The 14460-nt window shown below is 40.6% G+C and overlaps 1 protein-coding gene across 8 annotated transcripts in view; it reads left to right on the forward strand.

Annotated features, from left to right (window-relative positions):
* FOXP1 (forkhead box P1) overlaps positions 1-14460 on the forward strand; it is a 533089-nt gene that overhangs the window by 256472 nt on the left and 262157 nt on the right. Inside the window, exon 1 of one of the 8 annotated variants that reach the window (XM_033141226.1) lies at positions 563-661. The exons of 6 other annotated variants lie outside the window; for them this stretch is intronic. The gene's annotated coding sequence lies outside the window, so the exon portion shown is untranslated. Of the gene's footprint in view, positions 1-562; positions 662-870; positions 1092-14460 lie in introns of those variants that run through there. One more of the 8 variants, XM_033141227.1, reaches the window with a different exon arrangement.

A 14460-nucleotide genomic window follows, 5' to 3' on the forward strand; every position in this document is an offset into this window, starting at 1 on the left:
TGTCATTAAAAAAATAATAATAAAGATGGGGGAAACCTTTTAGAGAGAAGTTTGGAAGCTGGAAATGCTTGTTTCTTTCCTTTACCTCCCCACTCCCTCTTTTTTGTTTTCATTAAAAGAAGGCCTGTTTGAACTAGAGCACAAAACTAGTGGGAACGGCTGAAAACAGGGCTGACACCAACACCATTAGCCGAAAGAGAGAGAGAGAGAGAAATTCCATTTCTTTGCAACTATGTTATTGTTTACTTTACCATACACATCCTAATATGGTTACCTCCCTGTCAAAGCGGCCGAGCCAGGGGCTGAGGGGCCCCCTCAGGGAGAAGCTTCTAACTGCTTCACAGACAATAAGAAACAAACGGCACAACTCCACAAAAGGCTTCCCGGAAAATAAGTGTCAAGTAAATCTTAAAGAACTCTGCCTCCTGACACACAGCTCTTGTGTATGCAAACCTGCTTTATGCCACCATGCAGCCCAAGCTGAGATGCGTCTGTTTGGAAATATGAGTCACTGTGGGTATTTTCCTTTTCTTTTGGGGGTTTTTTTCTTTCTTTTAAATTAATTTTTGAAAGCTGTGGATTTGACCCCCTTGAAACCTATCTTTTGCATGCGCCTTCCCATGAGCATTGTTTGCCGGAGCCTTTTACTAGGAACATTAAGGTAAGAATGTCGATTTAGCCCGGGACGTTTGTCACTCAAACTAATAATGATACAGACGCTGCTTTAAAGCAAAACAAAACAAAAAAGCAAAGCCCCCCCCCAGTATTCTGCCTTAGGTGTCTCAGACCTTCGTCCAAAGAGAGGTGTGTTGTTTCTCTTGATTTTCATGCCTACGTCCTTTTAAAATGCCACTAGTTGTAGAGGCTGCCGGAGCCAGAGGTGCACTCACTCCTGTATAAACAGTGCTACAGATGCAAATGCGTTGCTGAGACCAATTGTCAGCTAGACCAGTTTCTTTTAGAGGCTTTTCTGTTATTTCTCCTTCACCGTCATCTTCTCTACTTGTGATTACTCTGAACCACCCTAGGCTCTTCCAAAATCTTTGCAGTCTTGAGGCTTGCCAGTTATTATCTGCAGGACCAGAACAAAGGTAGGCTGTTAAACTCTGTGCTCCGGGGGAGGGACAAGTTATTTTTGGAGGATTGTCTTCCTAGTGCATGACTGGCTGACCTAAAAAGGGGGGGGGAATCCTCCTCAGAGTGTAGGAAAGAGTAAGCCTGCACTCATTCAAGAAGCTTTTTATAGTGGAGCCTATTTCTATACAATTAAAGAAGCAATGTCCTTTTAAAACAAAGTATTTTTTTTTTAAAAAAAATATGATGGTCCAGCAAATCCACACTGGTAAATATGTAAATATTTTAATATGTGTATTTTATTTCTTTTATAAAGAAGGCAGGGTTGTGTAAAGCACAATTATTCTTTTGGAGGTGTGAGCTTTTATTCAAATTCTAAGATTTCATTGGAATGATTAGTTGATGGTGTCTTTTATTTTTATTTCTTACACATGAATATGAACTTTTTGGATGGCATGCTACTAATATACTTTTCTGTATTAGTGTAACCACCACTACTACTTCTTCTTCTTCTTCTTCTTCTTCTTCTTCTTCTTCTTCTTCTTCTTCTTCTTCTTCTTCTTGTTATTTCTTTTCGGCCACTCAGCTGCAGCAGGATATTTTCTAGTAAACATTTCCGCCCCCCTCCTTAGGTATGTGTAGTATTTAATGTAAATAGAGAAATGAAAAACAAAACACAGGCCCCCAACTCAGAAGATTCTAAAAAATTTCACTTCAGAGAAACCTAAAAATCTAAAACATGTCCATGTTGATTCTGGAAAATGCAGTGGTCCGTATCACAAATAACTACAAGGATGTAAAGTCTTGTGAAGAGATGATAAGTTAACCCAACCTGAGAAATTCCTACTTAAGCAGTATAAATGGTAAATGTGGGAATTTCCAGCAAAGTTGTTTGCAGAGATGAAGCAAGGTACTAAAAAAAAATTGCAGCCTGCTGTTACAACCCTTAGGACACGATGTAGCAAAAGTTTAGCACTTTAAAGTCCCATGGATATATACTGGAGAATTAAATACGTAGGCCTATTAAATCTTTCCCATTGAAATCAATGAATTCTAAAGCACTTAACAGTGACTCAACTCTGCCCCTGTTGTTTACTCTGGCCATTTCTATAGTCAGTTTTTTTGATTGACTTAATAGCTGGTTAGGTGTGTGTGAACATGCACATACATTTGTGCACACAGATATATGTTTATTATTTTTGTACATTCCCTCCCCCCTCCTTTTATTTATTTTTCGTGTGAGATCTATAGGCTGATACTAAATAATTTGAAGCCTCTTTTTAAACGAAAAAGCAAGTCAATGAGCTCTTGTATTCAAAAAATATTCTAACCCCCAAATGCTAGAAATGGTGCAATTTGAAGTAATCATATACACAGTATATATGCAGTAGTGCTATATAATCAATGCCATCATTTACAAAAATCTAGAAATGCTTTTTTTTAAAAAAAAAAATATGCGTGTTGTGTTCTGTTTTTTGGAGGGGGACGTTGAGGGAGGTAATAGGAATTAGTAGCCTTTAATTAGACATGGAGAAATTCACATTTTACAGGGATTTATGTTAGAACATGGAATGGCGGGTGGCTTGTTTCCTCATTATGAATACTCTCTGCACATAATGAGGTTCATCATTAGTTGATGGAGTGAATTTGCCCTAGCTCTACCTTGAAAGGCACATAATTTACATACTACTTCAGAGCTCAGGCTTTAATGGATTCCTCGATGAATAAAATGAAAAGCTACTTTCTTTAAATCTTTGAACACTGTTTTGATAATATCGATTTAATAAGACATTCAGTTTGCTTGTTAAGTATTTTTGAAAGTGCATTCTCGTTTTTGCCACAAAATACATATTTTAATGCTCAAAGTTGGACAATGATAGTCCAGTGGCACAGATGTAAACAAAAAGGGGGTGGGTGGGAGAGGGGTTTATTTTCTTTAGCATTGCCGATTCCTTTGACACTGCTGCTTTGCAATTATGGTCATGTGTAGTCTCGATTGTTATCCAGATGAACTGCCAGAAACCTTGCTTATAATATTTTAATATTATGCAGCATGCTTCTTGATTCATTAAGTTGCATGTGGCACGAAGATTTTTTTTTTTTTACTGTACATTTACTGTATGCATTTTAGCAGTGATTGATCTATAGAAGCACATTACTTGCTCTCAGGCTGACATTGACAGAACCACTAGCACCACCTCTCCATCTATTTTAATGAGACCCCAAATCCCCCACTCCCACCTCCAAAATCTGCTGTGTACATATGATTAAATTAAAGGAAATTGAATTGTAGGCTGCCTATTATGTTATCATGTCATCAACTTGCTAGAGTACTAGTATACAGGGGAAGTGTACCCAATATACCCTTCCCTCCAACCCTTGTTTCCTGACCATAAGCCTTTTAGCCATTTTATAAAGGGATTAAGCACAATCACAGTGCAAGGCATTTGTATGTACAGTAGCAAGTTTCTTAAGTTTCCTTCTTGCATGTCACAGCTTCTTAGATACACCTTGGGAAAGTTAGGAAAATAATGTTTTTTGAGAAGTCCTTTACTGGTCAGGCAGACAGGACACCTGTGCAAAAGGAGTTCGAGTAGTTCAAGGTCAAAAGCGGTAAATGGGTTTTGCCTCCATTGGTTTCAGTAGAGTAATTATAAGGTGTTCAGACTTGTTTTGATAGAATGTTTTATTTCTTTAAAAAAGATGAACATATATTAACATTAACAGAATAATCTGTGTCATCCTGTCTTTTTTTTTTTTAAGGCAATTTTCCTCAGCTGCCGACCTGTCTACTTGAAAATCTTTTCTCTATTCTAAAACATATATTTGTTTAGGGAGTTTTCATTGAAGTGTACATGACAATTACAGCTGTTCATTAACAAAATTGGGTATTTGTTTTAAACTTTAACCAATCACTTTGATATGCTAATTATGGTGTAATTTAATTTGAGCCCTGTAATGATGATGCCGTTATTATGGACATAAATGATGCAGTTAAACTGAGAGTAATCTCATTTGCATACTGTACATGCCAGTAAATTAAGCCCTTTCTTCGTCTGCCTCAGCTTTAATTTTCCACTTCTTTTCACACAGCGCCTTTTCAGCCACTCTCTTATAAGCCCACTTTGTAATAGTCCTGATGACTGTTTGATGTGGAGAGTTGGTGCACCACAATAATGCAAGACACAAGATGTAACGTTTAAAGGATTCATTATCTTACTGAGTGTTCCCTTAAGAAGCTGGGATTAACGGGGGGGGGGGGGTGGAAGTGTCTTTTCAGTATTCAGCATTACAGGCTTCCAGATAAACAAATGCTGAGTCTTTTGGTACCCTTGCCATCTTTAAAAAGCACACACATGTGCAATGAACGCTCGTATACTGTTTTGTTGTACTAATCCTGGGATTGAACTGTTGCATATTAACTACAGTACTGTAGTAACTATGTATGTATGTATGTATGTATGTATGTATGTATGTATGTATGGAGTTGTGTATACTGAAAGCACTATAGGTTACATTAGTAATATAACCAGGCAAATTTTAAAATCAACTACAGTTATATTCAGAATGCCATCTTGGCCTACATTAGATGGGCATGCTAATAATTTTCTATCAACCTATTCTATTTCGTATTTTTTTAAAATCTGATTTTATTCTTTTTTGATGTTGACTGGATCACACCTTAAGGTATTTTAAAGAACATTTCGATGTTATGCATGTGTTATAACTACTGCTAATATTAACATCTTTGGAACACATTAGACCAAAACACAAAGGTGTCAGTTTATGTATTTATTTACTTCTAAGATTTATATACTGCAGAGCTAACCCATGGATTGTTGTTGTTGTTCAGTCGTTCAGTCATGTCCGACTCTTCGTGACCCCATGGACCAGAGCACGCCAGGCACGCCTATCCTTCACTGCCTCCCGCAGTTTGGCCAAACTCATGTTAGTAGCTTCGAGAATACTGTCCAACCATCTCATCCTCTGTCGTCCCCTTCTCCTTGTGCCCTCCATCTTTCCCAACATCAGGGTCTTTTCCAGGGAGTCTTCTCTTCTCATAAGGTGGCCAAAGTACTGGAGCCTCAACTTCAGGATCTGTCCTTCTAGTGAGCACTCAGGGCCGATTTCCTTGAGAATGGATAGGTTTGATCTTCTTGCAGTCCATGGGACTCTCAAGAGTCTCCTCCAGCACCATAATTCAAAAGCATCAATTCTTCGGCGATCAGCCTTCTTGATGGTCCAGCTCTCACTTCCGTACATTACTACTGGGAAAACCATAGCTTTTACTATACGGACCTTTGTTGGCAAGGTGATGTCTTTGCTTTTTAAGATGCTGTCTAGGTTTGTCATTGCTTTTCTCCCAAGAAGCAGGCATCTTCTAATTTCGTGACTGCTGTCACCATCTGCAGTGATCATGGAACCCAAGAAAGTGAAATCACTCACTGCCTCCATGGATTAGTTTGCCATATAACAAAATACAATAGGGAGAGAGATGCCTTGAAATTAAGAAGTCTGATTAGTTTTATTTATTTTTTCTGTTGCTTTCTTTCTTGATAATATTGTTACATTGTTAACTATCCATGAAAGGGAACACCATTTTTCCTTGGAGGACCGGTATGCTGCGAGAGGTTTTTGTTAGCTAAAGATTATTATTAGGCTTTTGGAAATCTTGTCTTGAACAACATCCCATGACCAAAAATAGTTTTGTGCTGTTGCCTGTAAACATTCACATTAGTCATTTCCTGGGTGAATCGTATAAAAAGATTGAGCAATACTATGCTACCCCCTCCACCCTTTTAAATAGTACACAGTAAACAAAAGAGATGTTCCGTAGTTGGTTTTCCAACTGTCTGTTATTTAATGGTTCTTGCCTGCACATTAGTTTAGTTTATGTTGCTTCCATATTGGTTTCATGACAGATTGGTTTTCCAGTGCTCTGTTCATGGGGAGATAGCCTTCTGGTGTTCCTACTTCAGATTCAAAAGCAATGGAGTGCTGTTTCTCTTTGATTCCATTGGGTGTTCACTCCCCACCTCATTATGGAACAAAATAATTGATCTCAGAATAGCTTAGTTATATCCTTGGGACTTGTGGCACCACAATTTCCAAGGTAATCTTGGAAGATTTCCTTAAGAACCTAAAAAGAGCCCTGCTTCGTGAGGCCAAAGGTCCATCTTCTCCAACATCCTGTGTCCTCAGTGTTCAGATGCCTCCAGAAACAGCACAAGCAGAACATGAATTGTGTAGTCCTAACTCTGCTGTTGCCTCCCAGTAACTGCATACTGCTGCTTTATATTGTACACACCATATATTTCAAACACATTTTAAGACACCCTCCCCAACAAAATGAATCCTGAGATATGTAGTTTGTTCAGGGTGCAGGAAACTGTAGCTCTATATGCGTGGATAAACTACTGTTCCCAGGATTATTGTTGTGTGTTTCTTTTAAATATATGGTGGATGTGTAGCCTTGATCCTTGGACCAGTAGCCATGGGCAATCAGGAACTGCATGCACATGAGCAGAGGATGGATGGAACTTCCTGATTTTTTCCTGAACCCAGCATCCAAACTCAGCAGGCTACTCATGGCAAGAACCCCACCCACCTACAACACCAATGCTTCATCCATCATGTGGGGCAGTCATTGATAGGTCTTCCTGAATTTGCCTAGATGCCTTTTAAAGCCACCTAAACTAGTGACTTTAGTGGCTCTTGGACATTCTTGGGGCAGGACAGGGTAGTCTATTGTGGAATATTTCCACCTTGACACCATCCAACGGAGTGACACCTCTACTTCTTAACTGTATAGTGGATATGAAATCTTTTTTACAATATTGTAATGCAGTAATGACAATCGGAAAGCTCAGAAAGCAGCCCTGTTATCTAGGCTAGTAGTTGTCATATTCTATTCTAAGAACTTTGTACCAAACACGTGAAACCCTCAGGACATTTTCTTCATCCAGTTGCTTGATTTTATCTTACTTAGAGGTAAGTGCAGCTTGAAAATTTCTATGGCCGTTTACATTCTCACCCTCAGTTTCCCAACATCTCACAACTGGTGACTGCATCCTATGCCCAATAGTTCATCTTATTGCTCCCCAAACAAAACACAAAGTAAAAAGCCAATACATGTGTAGCCTACTGCTGCATCCAATAGAGCACCAGCTGAGTTCTGTGCACTCCAGCAATCTCCATATACCAAAGCTGAGCTGGAAAACCATAGATGTAAAAGCCACATCTGTCAAGTAAATGTATTAGCCATTTGCAGAAGAGGAGCTGTTGACTTCAGGTTTTCGACAGACTTAAGTATCTTCCTCGTACTTGATGGCTTCTTCTTGCTTTTCTACAGGATAATATATATCTACTTCCCAAGAATGCCATGTTGCATTGAGAAAGGATTTAGATGGTAGCACCTGCAAAATTGTGTTGTTTTGCCTAATTTTCTCTCTTATTTTCATTGGCCAGTATTCAGGCAGATGAGATTGCTGATTACATTAAAAAGGGACATAGCGACTTCACTCTTGTTGCCTTCTGAATGAAGACTCATTTAGTGCTTCTTTTTTCTTGCATTTATTTTAAATCTCATCGAAGTTGGGAAAACTGAGCCATGGTGCAACAGGCCACAATCTAACATAGGATTAAATAACCCAGGAATAGGACCCACTCCTTAGCTGAGTTTCACCTCCCACCCCCAGAGCTTTGCAAATTTTGATCGAGTTAGCTAACTGCAGACCTAGATATCCTGCCTGCTTCACACCTTCAGAGATATCCCTTCTCAGGTGGGAGATTGCCCAGGACTGGGCAACTTCTTGCCTGAGGAGGAACACCATTAAATGTGTGGGTTGGCTTGGCTTTCAGCCTGAACCATAACTTCAAAGCTATCCTGAGGAAGACTCTGCTTAGTGCCAGAGGCCGAGAACTATCCAATCTGCACTTTCAAAGGTCCCTCCCCCACAATGATTCAGTTCCTTCTAATATAAAATAATTCCCCACCCCTGTCCCATAGAAACTAAGCTTATGCATTCATAACTACATACATACACATTCTTCCTATGTTACCCTTGCCCCTGTCTTCTCTCTCCTCTGTTGAAATTTAGGTTGTCAGTTCCTTGGGAATGGAACATGTATTTTTTTTAGGTTATTTCATAAAGCAGGGATGGGGAAAATTTAGCCCTCTAGATGTTATTGGGCTACAACTCCCATCATCCCTTATCCTTGGCTGCAATTAAAGGGAATTTGAGTCAAATAGCATCTGTAGGGCCACGTTTTTCCTATTCCTACTGAAAATTATCATGAATGACACTACATAAATCAGGTGTGGGAAACCTTTGGCCCTCCTGATGTTGCAGAACTACAACTTACATTATCCCTGGCCATTGACCATGCTTGCAGGGGCTGCTGGGTGTTATGGTTCATCAACATATGGAGAGCCAAAAGTTCCCCAAACCTGACATAAATGATTAACTACAATGAGAGATAAACTTCGGACACTTCCAATGGAAGGACAAGTGAAATGATCTGTCCACAAGACCTCTGCCAAGTGCTCAGGTTTTGGTGGATCTAAGATAGAATATTCTACAACTTTGTGAGAGCTAGCTGTATAAAATGTCTACACTCAATATAATAATTAGACTTTGCCAGTAATTTGGGATAGACTGTTTGCAAATACCAGATGGGGAGATGTTACACTGATGCACCAAATATATCTGTGGAGCTTTTGGAAGAATTAATAGTGGTCATAGACGTTTTGCAAAGTTAAAAATTTCCTTCCATATTAGAATTAGAGTGTGCTGTATAGCCATTAAAATGAGTTTCATATCGTAGAATCTATGTCAAAGGGTCAACTACATGTGATGAAATGGCAAGAACAATGATTACTCCTCTTTCAGATCAGAGAGTGAATCATTGCTGTTAAAGAGTGTAAAAGTGACTATTTGGACTAGAACCTTTAAAAGCCTGAGGGTGTACCAGGCAGGAGAGGGAACCAACCTCTTCCCCCTGGCCCAGTCTAGAGCTTTAAATACAGGCATATCCTGGGAGTTTCCAGTATTGCTGGCAGCTTTCTTCACTCAGATTTCAGTCTCATTTGTAGTTATGTAGTATTTCCATTGTTCTTCTTCAGGTTGTTTTTCATTAACATTGCTGTAGGTGGTGATTAGTCACTGAGAAGGATTTTTGCCCACAAGCAGTATTGGGCCAGGCCACATTAGACAGTCCTTTTTTTATATACAAACGTAATGTAGTCTGATAAATTCTAAATATTATTTTTTGTTGTATAAGTTGTAATTAAAGATCCATCAATACCATTGCTACAGAATCTAAAACTCTTTCCCATTGTCTAGGTAATATTAGAAGATCCAAGAGATCAGGGAAATGTGTGGTTGCAGCACCCCCAGGTTGTCAGAGGGGGCCACCAGAGCGCTTTGTATCATGGTGGACCTGCAAATCAGGCCAACTGCCCATAGGTGGTCCCACCCCTTGGGCTGCTCGGTGACTGGATTTTTGTTCTATGTCAAGGTAGACTTGGTGACTGTAACAAAGTAAGTGGCTGTGTTAAACCAAAAAATGCCTCTGTGCAGTCTGTTGCCCCCATGCTTAGTTAAAGCATTTTTAAATTGGAAGCCAATTTAAAGCCATTTTTTTGTTTCATTTAATTAATTAATTAATTATCAAACCCCCACCAGCACCTTCCACCTTACACTTTTTGGATCAGATTGATTATTAATTAGGACAAAGTGCTTATTGTCTCACAGTAACCCTCTCCATTTCCTCCTGGAAACAGTGAACAAGTTTGGAGAGCAACTTCCTCATTAGCTGCCTCCAATTCCTTTTTGAAACAGCACGGTGATCCTCAGTTTTCTTATGGGGTTATTCCAAGCTAAAGGCCCTGGAGCACTTGCTCAAATTATACCGTGGATAATCTGATGTTGGGGAGATAGAGGTTTCAGGTTACAGAGCCAAGCTTGGGTTTTGCAAGATCAGTGAGAGATCCCAAGGAAGTCATATGCTAGTCTGACGGAGTCCCGAGTTCAACCAAGCTCTTATATATCTCTTGAAACGGAACCTGATATATATTACTCCTAAAGAAATCTGTGGTTGGAGCTCTGAACTATAATGTCTTTGTATGTATAGCCTTTGACTGTATTTTATGCTTTTTGAAATGAAAACTCCTAGGAAAGTGAATAGCTTCAATTTAGGAATGTCAGCTAATTAAGACCCCTCAGTCCTCTCACGTTCAGAATCTGTTAGCTCATCCACCTCTTCACATATGTTTCTGGAATTGACCCTCACACTGTAGGTTTCACAGGCTTGGGGAGCCATGAGAACTCCTTGGCAGATTATCCATACTCAGGGTTGTCATAATCAGAGAACATAAGAAGAGCCTGCTGGATCAGGCCAATGGCCCATCTAGTACAGCATCCTGTTCTCAAGGTGGCCAAGACATTCCTGACTTGATGACAGGAATCACTGTCAGAGGGGCCCAGGTGCTGGGTCATAATATGCTCACCTGTACCTGTTTATTCACAGAATGGTAGGATGTAATGTTCTGCGGAACTAGTTACTTTCTGGGTCCTTGCTTCCTTCTCATCCAGGCTAACACAGGCTAAAAGGCATTTTTGGGAGTAATGCCCATGTGCTTTGGATGGGTAATTTTCCAAATAAACCTCAGTTTCAGCATGCACTGTATAACTTTGGTAATCTTTCAACCTGGAGTTGAGGGTCTTTGGTTGTTTTTTTTGCTGGGGACAGTGCTAGAAAAGACAGACATAATGCATATGCATTTTCCCTTCTCATTCACAGTACTTACCACTTTATCACAGCCTCTTGCATTTCACCATGTGAATTGCTTTAGAAACTGATAGTTTAGGAAGTATTTCAGGACAAAGCTGGTTGCCTGGAAAAGGGGTCCATACCACACAATCCCAGTGGAATAAAGTTTGCACAGGATAACTTAATGTTAAACCCTTTATTTCAATAGCAAAAGAAAGTATGAAATTTAATCTTTTTTCAAAAGGAAAACTGACATACCTTTATTTTTTTTTTACTGAAGAAAAACCCAATATATGTTTGAAGTGACTTGCCAGGTGTGGCAGAACTGCTACACTAGCTTCTCTGCAAGTGGTCACTATTGATTATCAGGAGGAGTGGGATGAGGTGGCAGGAGGACAGTGCAGAGTGAACACAATCATTTGCTTTTTCTAATATGGTTTTGTACTATGTCTTGTCAGTTGGTCTCTAAGGTGCTACTAGAAAGAATTTTCGATTTTGTTTTGACTATGGCAGACCAACACGGCTACCCACCTGTAACTATGTCTTGTCTTGTTATGCATTTTCCCTGATCTTCATATGACACAAGTATGTATAGTCTGAAGCAAGTTTGTATAGCCTGTGTAGATTGCCTTTCCTTTTGGTACCTGGAGGTGCGATTAGCCAGCTCTAGTGTCTGAGGAAAAGGGCTGTAGCTCAGTGATAGTGCATCTACCTTACATTCAGAAGAACCCAGGTTCAATTATTGGCATCTCTTGGTAGGGCTTTCTGGAATTCTACCAGTCAGAGGAGACAGTACTGAGCTAGATGGACCAATTGGTCTGACTCAGTAGAAGGCAAATGGCCCTTCCTATTTCACTCTTGACTTGCCTGTAATTCACTTGTGGCACTTCACACGTGGGCATATTTCTTGTTAGCAATGTGGTCTTGGGTTTTAAAGAGGGCAGAAGCTGGGTGAAGTCTATTGTGTGAAATTTTGTCTAATATTGCATGGCACTGCATTCAAATTTCATGGATGACAATTCCTAGAGTGTTTGGAAAGGCCTAGGACAAAACTCTCAAATTAAATTTCCTGAATGAGCCAAGGCTGAAATTTGAATGCCCCCCCTTCACATTTTGGAAAGAAGAAAATGGTCCTTTGAATGTCATGTTGTTCATTTGTTTAGCCATTTTAAAGTTAAGGTCAAGGATTCCCCTCTCCCACAATTCTCACAAACGAGTGTTGTTGTTGTTGTTGTTAACTCCGGAAATTATGGAAAATGGTAAATACATAATCAGTTTGGCAGACAGTGAAGGGGCACTTTTGATGAACAGTTCTAAAGACCTATTAGGGTGTGTTCCCACCACAAGGTCCTTTCTCTTCTACCCATAAAAAAATTCTTGCTCATCTTTGCAGGAGGGAAATTCCTACCAGTGAAGAATAACAGAATAATTATTTGTAATTCAGCATTGCAAGCTGTCCTGCATGTAAAGCAGCAGTCTGGAATGCTTAATGGCATGGAAGGACCCAGTGTGTTGTTTGAAATGAAGTCCTTCCCAACCAGCCCACAAAATAGGGCTGTAGCAGATGTGCTAGCTGGGAAGAGCAGTGCTATAAATGGCAAACTGTAGCTCTCCCATGCAAATGGATTGTCAGGGACTAGCAGGACACCTAGGGAAGCGGGGCTGGACTCTGACTCAGTAGAGGGGAGCAGTGGTGTGGGGACACCTGTACCAGCCAGGAAGCAAGAATCAGAGGCAGGGGAAGCTTCAGAGCCGGAGGAAGAGGCAGACCAGTCAAGTGAAGGGATGGGTGTTTCCCCACCCTCTCTTGCAGCAGTGTCTCCCAGAACCAGGAGAGAACTGAAGCCAGAAGAGCAGAGGCAGCTTCTACATTTCCAAGCACAATTCAGAGTGTTGGTGCTGACCTTTAAAGCCCTAAACAGCCTCGGCCCAGTATACCTGAAGGAGTGTCTCCACCCCCATCATTCTGCCCAGAAACTGAGGTCCAGTGCCAAGGGCCTTCTGGCAGTTCCCTCACTGCAAGAAGCCAAGTTACAGGGAACCAGGCAGAGGGCCTTCTCGGTAGTGGAACGCCCTCCCACCAGATGTCAATGAGAACAATAACTACCAGACTTTTAGAAGACACCTGAAGGCAGCCCTGTTTAGGAGAGCTTTTAATGTTTGATGGACTACTGTATTTTAATATTTTGTTGGAAGCCACCCAGAGTGGCTGGGGAAACCCAGCCAGATGGGCGGGGTATAAATAATAAATTGTTGTTGTTGTTGTTGTTGTTACTGTTACTATGCAGGCGTAGTCTCCAGCTGTGTGTGTGTAGCTCAGGCATAGGCAACCTTCGGCTCTCCAGATGTTTCGGACTACAATTCCCATCATCCCTGACCACTGGTCCTGTTAGCTAGGGATCATGGGAGTTGTAGGCCAAAACATCTGGAGAGCCGAAGGTTGCCTATGCCTGGTGTAGCTCATCAGGGGAAGGTACATAAACTGGTAGAGCAAACCTGTTGCTGTGACTGCTCCAAAGAACACGAATCTGGGAATAGCTTCCCAACTGCTAGATTGGTGTGCATAAATATGCAGAACTGTAGAAGTGAATGTAAGTGTTATCTGTGAGAATAAATAGTAAACTATCTGCTGTGTCGATTTGTTTGGCTGGGGAGCACCCTTGACATTGATTTATTAATACACGAGCAACATACCTTGCCCCTTCACACAATAGTTAGGTCCATGTCAATTCTTCCAACTTAATCCTCAACTCAATAAAAAGGGTAGCTGCAACTGAAGTCTTGAAGAACCACTACCAGTTGCAACAGGCAATGTGGTCTAGATGCATCAGTGATCAGCAGCAACTTGCTACCACCCTGCAACCCCCCCCCCCCGAGTTTACTGTATCAACTAGCTTTAAGTAGTGGGCAGGAATTCAGATATGAATGTGGAAGGGTTGGAAAAGCTACATGCATTCCTCGGTGAAATCTCCCTTCAACCATTGCAGAGGATTTGTTGCCCCGAAATGATTTATTGAATGAAAAGGCAACTGTTGCTCTATGTGGATAACTAGGGTTTTCAGTTAGTTCACTTTGTTGCCATGGTCTGGCATCATCTCTTTCCAGCATTGTAGCCTTACTCCTGGCTCCATTCTTCAAACAGTATTAATGAAGTTGGTCCTGTTCTTTTACTGTTGTTCGAACGTCTTCCCACTCCTTGTGGGTGCAAATCAGTTGGGAATTTCAGTGACATTTAAATGGCTATAAAAGCTTCCATACTTTTTTGCCAGGCTTTCCTAATTGTGAGCAGGTTGTTGGACTCGTGCCCCAAGGTGTATGTTGGGAAGATGCCTGAGAACTCAGTTTCACCCTGACTCTGCATTGTAGAGTCTGCAACTAAGATGGAACTATGTAATCTGTTCTGCATTTTGCTTCTTAGAGCAGGTTCTTTATACACATAATATATCTTGAATATATTCCAGTGGTTTTTGAAACTTCAGGAAGTTCCTTGGAATCATCTGTGTATCTGAAGAAGTGTGCATGCACACGAAAGCTCATACCAAGAACAAACTCAGTTGGTCTCTAAGGTGCTACTGGAAAGAATTTCCTATTTTGTTTCTTCAAAAATGAAGA

The sequence above is a fragment of the Lacerta agilis genome, chromosome 2 (genome assembly GCF_009819535.1).
Source record: "Lacerta agilis isolate rLacAgi1 chromosome 2, rLacAgi1.pri, whole genome shotgun sequence".
NCBI classification, from domain to species: Eukaryota; Metazoa; Chordata; class Lepidosauria; order Squamata; family Lacertidae; genus Lacerta; species Lacerta agilis.